Source organism: Miscanthus floridulus, chromosome 5 (genome assembly GCF_019320115.1).
Source record: "Miscanthus floridulus cultivar M001 chromosome 5, ASM1932011v1, whole genome shotgun sequence".
NCBI lineage: Eukaryota > Viridiplantae > Streptophyta > Magnoliopsida > Poales > Poaceae > Miscanthus > Miscanthus floridulus.
In genome coordinates, this window is record NC_089584.1 from 71,381,156 (window position 1) to 71,390,263 (window position 9,108).

The 9,108-nt window shown below is 40.5% G+C and overlaps 1 pseudogene; it reads right to left on the reverse strand.

Moving 5' to 3' along the window:
- Positions 1–3,191: 3,191 nt before the first annotated feature.
- Positions 3,192–4,550, reverse strand: LOC136454757 (uncharacterized; annotated as a pseudogene).
- Positions 4,551–9,108: the final 4,558 nt, after the last annotated feature.

A 9,108-nucleotide genomic window follows, 5' to 3' on the forward strand; every position in this document is an offset into this window, starting at 1 on the left:
GGACCCATGGTCTCGGTGGATGGACAAGGAGTGACCCGGCATGTGGTGTAGTCACGCTCTCGATCGCGCGGATGAATCAATGTTGACGGTCATTAGCTCCTCCTCCCTAGGTACCCTAATATTGGCCCCTGACACTAAGAATTGAAATTATCCTTTTGTTTTCATAATGGAATTTGGCTTTTTCCATAAAAGAAGCTCTATTCATCTCAATTGATTACTTTTGGAAGATACAATAGCACTAGGATCACTCTCGGCCTCTACCCAGGTAGGGCAAAAGAAGAAATACACACTAGTGCATTGGAGCTCAGCACTAGCGGTTCTAGAGCCATTTCTACTGGCGTCTAAACCCACCACCAGTGGCATAGGCCAGTGAAAATAAAAAAAGACTACAGGCGGTTAGTCAAGATGCGCCAGTGTTAATAAATTTGTACTGATGGTTCCTCTTAAACAACTGCCAGTGATAATAGTATTTTCACAGGCGGTTGTAGTAAGCAATCCACCAGTGTTAAAGCATTTTCACTGGCGGTTCGTTTAAGTCGGCCATCAGTGTAACGTTTTTAGCATAGGCGGTTTACCTAAATCTGCCGTCTCTGAAATAATTTTTCCATAGGCGGTTTATTAGCAAAACCGCTAGTGAATTGTTTTTAAAAATTCAAAATTTGGTGCCATATATTTCTCGTCAGTGAATTGTTTTTATTTTCCACCATATATTTCTCGCCAGTGAATATTGCATATAAATTGAAACAAATCCAAATAGAAATCATAGAAAATTATATTTGCATGCACGAAAAAAGCAATATTTGCTGCAGTCTACCAAAGTCATCACACACTAATAATATATACATAAAACAAATACAGTTTCTTCCACTCATAGCTAGCTCAGTCCTATGATGTACTCCTATAATAATCCTCGTGGTTTAGCTGTAGCCTGGCAATATCTACGAGATCTCAGTACTATGGTTGAGCTAATTCCGACTCTGGATCAAAATACTTTCCATTGAAGTGAATTATTTCTTTCATGATAACCCGTAGAAGTCCTCACAAATGGCCATGAGGTCACCATTCTGGAGGCGTACACTCATGGGATTACACTTGTATACCTGCAAAAAAATAATAAGTCATCATACATTTACAACTAACCAATACGAAGAAGGCATCAGCAGTGACAAAACTTCACTTATGACTATTACTTACTTTGCTAGGGTTGTTAGTGTATCTCCCGTTTTCTCTGAGAAACTCGCACACATAGTACCCACAAAACACTCCTGGTGGTTGCTTGTGGCACTATATAAGAATTGGCAAGTGGTTACATAGTTGCTACGTATACATATATATACAAGACGAATATGTATGTTTATTTAAAATTTACCTTAAAGTTAAACCGCACATGTAGCGGTTTTCTGGCTTTTTTAAATCATAGCGTCCACCCTTGAACTTGTAGAACCTGTATGCCCTGCAGTGCTCGAATGAATTCAACAAGTCATATCGATCCAAACTCTCGTATATGATATATAAATGTTGAAAAGCACGCATGCAAATCTTGACTTGCTGATCTAAAATATCGACAAACTTTTGATAACTGCTCTATGGGAAATCTGTGGAGTCAAGGACCAAAAGTCACCCTTCATGGAGATAAATGAATATACAAATTCAATGATCACTTCACGAATTTAATGAAGTCATGTTTTATGATAGTAGTAAGTTTATAAATAAAAACTATTAAGGGAGTTTAGGACCAACATACTTGAACATGTATGGTGCACATACAATACTCCTGTTTCCAAATTGAAGAAACACGTTTCCTATGTAGGTGGTCACTGCTGTTTCCTACTTTTGTTGCTCCTCCACTCTAATTTTGGCTATTTTATCATCGGTCTTGCTGCTCCACTCTAAGTCATGGTCAGGACCCATAACCATTGTGTGCTTGTTCTGTCTTATTCTAGCCAGGTCGAGATACCCAACCTTTTTCTCCTCGTGAAGAAACAGGTTCTCAGTATACCGCATCTCCTAGTCTAATTGTTGCGTTATGTAGAGCGCATGACATTGTTAGATACTTCATGCCCTAACATTATATTAATTAGTAACAAAACATAGTTATGTATGAGTGACACTTACAGGCACCACACGCTCATGAGCTGGATGTCGAGTTTTTAGGGCAAAACATCAACCAAATGTCCTCAAAGTCAACAATAATCTTGCTATTGCCACCCATAAAAGCTAGTGGTGGTACAGCTATGGAGAAGGCATTGATCTCAACCAAAGATGCTCTCATATACCAGTCATGCAACCTCTTCATCGCACGTGAAACACCACGGAGTTCGCACCACTGGAGTAGAGGTCTGCCTAGAACATATTTATCGGTGGGGATATTATTGTAATCCTCTCTCGTAGGCTTCCGTATGGTGATCTTGTTGGAGGCGGACTTGGTAGCTTTCTGACGACTGGAATGTGTGTTTGGTTTCCTTGTCAATCCGGCCATCCACTTCTTCATAACCCTTGGTGATGTCTTGTCCTTACCTAAGGGCGTAACCATTTTTGGCATAGACTAAAGGATTCCTTTAGCTACATGGCCATTAGGTTCCGATGAGGCATCCTTCTTGCTCGCGAATGATGGTGGGTTCATGGATGTCGATGCTGGTGGGTTAGGTAGAGGCGCTGAGTTGGTGTGGAGGCTAAATGATGGTGGTGGGTTAGGTTCTGGTGATGGTGGTGCATCACGAGATGGTGGGGTATGATGAGATGGTGAGGCTACATGTGAGAACCCTCCATCATTGTCCACTCCAAAAAAATGGCATCGATGGAATAGGACCATTCAACCTAATGTCCCATCAAGGCCATAAGATGAACTCGTTGATAGCTTGACCAAGTTTCTCAACACCGTCAGGAGTGGGGATGTCTAGGAAGTCATCCCTATGTCCTTCAATGACTGTCAACACTTCTACCCTGTAGTACTCCTCTGGCATTTTCATGTTGTGATAGTCATGGCCTAGGATCACCATACCAGTGGCAACTTATATCATACGGATATTGGTGATACCATATGATATAACTAGGGAGCAAGTTGTCGGTGCGACGATATCATCAACTGCATAGTGCTCCCTATTTGCCATAGATCCAATACTACTTGGAACTATTGGAGAATCTGAGGGTTGTGTGATGACCATCTGCATCTGTGGCGTCTGTGTGATCATCTATGGCGACCGTATTGTCGATAGTTGTTGACTTGACATTACACTAGCCAATTGTTGCCTTATCTCAGAATTAGGATTGGCCATGATTTCAACCAACATTTGTTTCATTTCTTGCTTAGCCTCCTCCTTAAAATAATCTCTCATAGCTTCCTTATAGCGGTCGTGTTTTCTATACATCTCGGCATGCTTAGAAAATCCTTCCATCTAGCCCAAATGGAATGAGACGCCTCACACACGATCGTGGTGCTCTGGGTTACCCAGACCGACACTAAGGGTGTCCCTCTCTCTTGGTGGCTTGAATGATCCTTCCTTCTACTTAGCTACCATGGCCAAAATGTTCTTGGCTGCTTCATCGGTCATTGGATCTGGCCACCACCAACCAGCCTGACTTTCTGTGGTTTCTGTGCATGAAGCCAGTCTCCACCCCTTTCGGGTACATCCTCCAACAACACCAGTAACACTGCCGTCCTCCTTGCAACTTCTTCTGCCCTCCATTTGGGAATCGCACGCTGGTAATCACCAGTTCCAAGGTGGTGGTGGTATTGTTCTTCTTTGCAAGTTCAGCATTGGCTCGACTCATAAATAAGAACTTTTCTGATGTCTTCTGCTCAACAAAGGTCTTCCACTTAGCTGCTGTAATTCTCGGGTACTTCTTTGTTGCGTCCAACCCTTTCTTCACGAACTTGGTATTCACTTCAGACCTCTTGTTATGAAAGTTGATTGCACACTGCCTCATTGCGTACTCCTTCACGACAGCTCATGACTCGGTTGCAAAAATAAACCTTGTTCTCAACTTTTTCCACAAGTTCTTTTTGGTTTTCTTTGGAACTAGTTTCTAATTAGAGATTGTGATGTCATGATTGTCCCTAACAAGAAAACCGATGGTGTTTCGATACTTAGCTGCCACCTTTATAGGTTGTACGGGCTCTCCTTTTGGGCTTACTTCTGTAATAGAATATGTATGATCCGGCCACTTGTTTACGCCTCGTTCCCCATGTTTCCGCTTCCTATCTTCGGTGGTTGTCCTAGTTGCCTCTGGTGCGGAATCCAATGCATCTTCCTCCGTTTGGTTCCATAATTGAGAAGTTATCTACGAAGAACAACCAGTCATATATATATATTCGGTATGTAGTTATGGATATGAATAACAACCCCTCGTAGCCCTACATTGAAATTATTAAATTATACCTGCTCATTTATTGGATTGTAAGTTGGGTCTCATGTTTCGGCACGACGAGCTGCCCTATCTATGCTAGGGCACGGATCAGACAGCAAACTCCACGATCCACTGGTGGTGTTGTGCTGCGAGTTTGATCCTTGGGCACCCACCTCATCACCATTGTTTGGTTGGGCACCCATCTCGTCACCATTGTTTGGAGAACTCATCAAGCCAATTCTGATTTATTGAATATTTATTTTTATGTGAGCATCGTTTAACAGCACGTACAATAAATACATTGTTTGAAAATATATGTGCATCTAGCATCGAATGGACATGAATTTTTCACACATAGCATGAATTGAATAAGCTACCATAAATATTCCACACCAATTGGATAAAAAACTATTGCTACAAATTAAGCATTATAAAATATGCTACCCTAGACTTTATATATATATATATATATATATATATATATATGTATATATATATGTATATATATGTATATATATATCGAACAATGTACAAATAATAACTAGCTTAATATAAAAGTAATATTCGACCCTAGAACTAGAATATTCTGTTACCAAAAAAGCTACCCTAGAATTAATTTTATGATTATAACACATAATATATAAGTAAAGATGTTGAAACATATAATCATACAAGTAAAGATGTTGAAACAAAGTTTCAAAAAAAGATGTTGAAACAAGCCCTTAATGGGCCAGTTAGGGTTTTGGCCTAGGGAAATGTGTCAGATGGGCTAGCCTAGGTAGGCAAGCAGCTTGCCCGGTGGCGATCCAGGGCAGGCAACGCACGGTGGCGCGTTTGCTGGCAGCGCGCTGCGGCATGGGGTCCAGCACACAGGCGGAGCACGGGAGGAGCAGGCGAGATGCAGACCTCGGCGTCACATAGTTTCATAAAATATGTGAGAGATCTTTGGATTTGTGAATAATGTTTGGTAAAAGTTTGTCGGATGAAGAAATAACCAAAATAAAAGTTGTAGAGCTTGATGAGTACTACAACTTTTATGTTCATGACTTTCTGAGTTAATCATTTGGTGTGTCAAATTCTTGTTTGAAGTTGTCATTTGTTGAAATTCAAAATTTGAATGGTTCAAATTATGTGACATTAAAAGATGACCAAAATAAAAGTTGTAGAGCTTGATGAGTTCTACAACTTTTATTTTCATGACTTTTTTAGTAGAAATTATTTTGTGTCTCAAAATCAAGCTTGAAGCTATCATTTGTTTAAATTCAAAATTTGAATTTTTCAAACAGGCACATGAAATGTTGGCCGAATAATAGTAGTAAGAACAAAATAAATTGATAGAGCATAATTTTAGAAAAAAAATAGGAAAAAATCATCGAATTTGGAGTTAGTATGAGGGAGAAAAGCTACTTACATATTTTAGGCAGGGATAAAAAAGAGAAATGACACTTGTTCATGATGAACAAGTGTTGAACAAGTGTGTTTTCTCTTTTTAATCCCTGCCTAAAACTTATAAGTAGTCTTTCTCCCTCATACTAACTCTAATCTTTATAATCTTTTTCCTAAAACTTTCTAAAATCATGCTCTACAACTTTTACTATGGTTATCTTTTCATGTGACTAAATTTGAACAAATCAAAATTTGAATTTTAATAAATGACAACTTCAAACAAACTTTTGAGTCCCAAAATGATTTGAACTTAAAAAGTGATAAACATAAAAATTGTATAACAAATCAAGCTCTACAACTTTTATTTTGGTCATCTTTTCATCTGACTAAATTTTAATAATTAAAATTTTGAATTTCAACAAATGACAACTTCAAACAAATTTTTGAGTTACCTAACGATTTGAACTCAAAAAGTCATGAACATAAAAGTTGTGGTACTCGTCGAGGTCTACAACTTTTATTTTGGTCATTCCTTCATCCGACAAAGTGTTAGTAACATTGTTCACAAATCCATAGATCTCTCGCATAGTTTCATAAACTATGCGAGAGATCTATGGATTTGTGAACAATGTTTTCTAAAACTTTATCGGATGAAAAAATAACCAAAATAGAAGTTGTAGATCTCGATGTGTACTATAACTTTTATGTTAATGACTTTTTGAGTAGAAAGCATTTGGTGTGTCAAAATCTTGTTTGAAGCTGTCATTTGTTGAAATTCAAATTTGAATTGTTCAAATTTAGTGACATGAAAATATGACCAAAACAAAAGTTATAGATCTTGATGAGTTCTACAACTTTTATATTCATGAGTTTTCAGTAGAAAACATTATTGTTTCAAAATCAAGATTGAAGCTGTCATTTCTTGAAATGATATTTGTGATTAAAAGAATTTCTAAACCAACTTCATCAAACTCAGAAGCATATTGCAGTGGTAACAGACGACACTCTTAATACTGAGGTCCTAGGTTCGATTCCCAACTAGACACCCTTTTTATTTTAATTTATTTTTAAGATTAACACTGGCAGGTAATTAAGAAAACCGCTCATGTTAATTATTAACACTGGCTGTTATTTTGCAAAAACCGCTGGTGTAAATTGGCCCCTATATATAACACACTAAGGAGATTTTTTCTATGTGCAACAGCTAGTTCTGCCTCACTCCTCTGCGGTCACGTCCATCATCGCCTCCGCTCCTTCCGTCCTCAGCCGCGTCCTTCGCTATCGAGCGGCCCAGATGGCCCGTGCCCCACGTGCGCGCCCCACGGTGAGTGTGTTAGCAAGCACTTATGAGAGGTGCACCACTATAATCCAAACCTTCTAAAATACCATGTATTGAAATCCTAAACAAAAATCTACTACCACTCTCTCTGTCTCTCTCAAAACACAAGCATGAAACTCTCTTTCTCTAGCTAGATTTAGTTTAAGCTCAAAGTGAGAAGCACTACTGAAAAAAGAGCTATGAGAGACATTAACTAACCTTCTTAAGCCACCTCCTCTGAAGAAATGAAGAGCAAAGCCTCCCCTTTTGTTTTGTGATTTTTGGACCTCCAAGTTTGCCACTAATGGAAGGTGGCTCGGCTGAACAGTGCTGGTCGGGGGAGGAAGGAGTATTTATAGCAAATGTATTAGTGGCGGTTCACCTAAAAAACACCACTAAAAATGAGTATCACAGGCGGTTCACATAGTATAACCGCCAGTGTAAATGTCTATTTACACTGACTGTTTATTTAAGCAAGCTACCAGTGTAAATGGGCTTTACACTAGCGGTTGGCTAATGCAAACCGCCAGTGTAAATAGACCGTTAACACTGGCGGTTTTCTTACATGAACCGCCAGTGTAAAGGCTTTTACATAGATAGTCCATGAGGCTGGCCCACACATTTCTCTCTACTGGAGCCACCTCTTTCCCAACTGTCAGTGAAAAAAAAAGGACGGCGCCAAGAGAAATCACCTGTGTACTAGTGGCATGACAACATTTATCATGTCGTAGCAAGCAACAACACACAACATAGTCTTCATTTCATCCACCAACATGGCAACACTTGGATCGCAATAATGGCTCTCCAAAGTCCAAACACAATGTCTTAAAAGGACATGTCATGCACATATACCATCGTTGCGGTATTCCAACAAGTAAAGGCTAAGCCATAGGTTTTCACCCTATGAAGTAAATTCCTCATACTTCAAACAATGCCTTTAGCAAGGTCATTGCTAGTTACAGCCAACCAAGGTCAAGCCAAGGGATTTGTCTCCAAAGTGGAAGAACTAGTAACCACTAAAACGGAGATTCCCATTGTGTTAGCAGCCCAAATACTACGGCCAGCACACAAGATGAAGTCACCAGCAAGCCTCGTAGATGAGCACGTGAGCGTTGGCCCAACAAGAATGTCGCCGATGAGATGTGGGCGTGAGTGCCTATGTGCATGAGTCTAGGGCGTAGCCCATGTAATCGATAGTATATCAATAGACCTAAGTGAGCGATGAGGGGTATCAAACTTGTATGGTGAACTCTGCCTAAGAACTCCTCGTTGATTCACCCCGATTCCCTCTGCTTGCTGTTCATCCAACTCGATCCCCAATTTCTTCCACTCTTCCACAATTGCTCCTATCCCAACTCTATTACTGCTAACAATTGGTATCAGAGACACCATTCCTCGATGATTCCACTTACTACTCGCATCCCATTGATTGCTTGAGCACCAGATCCAGTCGGCTTGATTTCGATCCGCGTAGTGAGATGTTGTTCGGATCTAAAGTTGCTGTAATTCCCTTCCATGCTCGAGCGATTTGTGGAGAGTAGGCATCCTAGACCATCCCAATCTAGTTCCCCATGACCACTTCACTCGCCACTAACACTGATTAGGCATGATGGACCCGAAAACCAAACTCATCCTCGATGAACTCCATAGGCGCTTCACTGATCATAATCTCAAGTGGGATCAGCGATTCTAGGACCAGGAGAAGTGCTTGGGTCGCCAGATCAAGGATCTAGAGCAGGCACGGGACGCCCATGTCTCTGCTTTGGAGAAGGAGGCAGCATCGTTCGACGAGTGGTGGCCGAGCATCGAGGGCGTCGTTGACGAAATCCCCCTCGAGGTGAAGAAGATCTCACTCGATTAGGAGCATGCCAACATCACCCACCTATAAGACAAGTCTGGTGTGTTCACAGCGTCTCCCGCAGCGACTCAGCTTTCGTCCGTTGAGCCTTCAGCTACACTGCTCGTGGTTGGGCCTAACGTTGCAAATCAGTATCGGGAGAGTGGATTTGGGGTTGTTTTCAACCCTAATTCATTCCTCGATCAAAGGTGAGCATCCA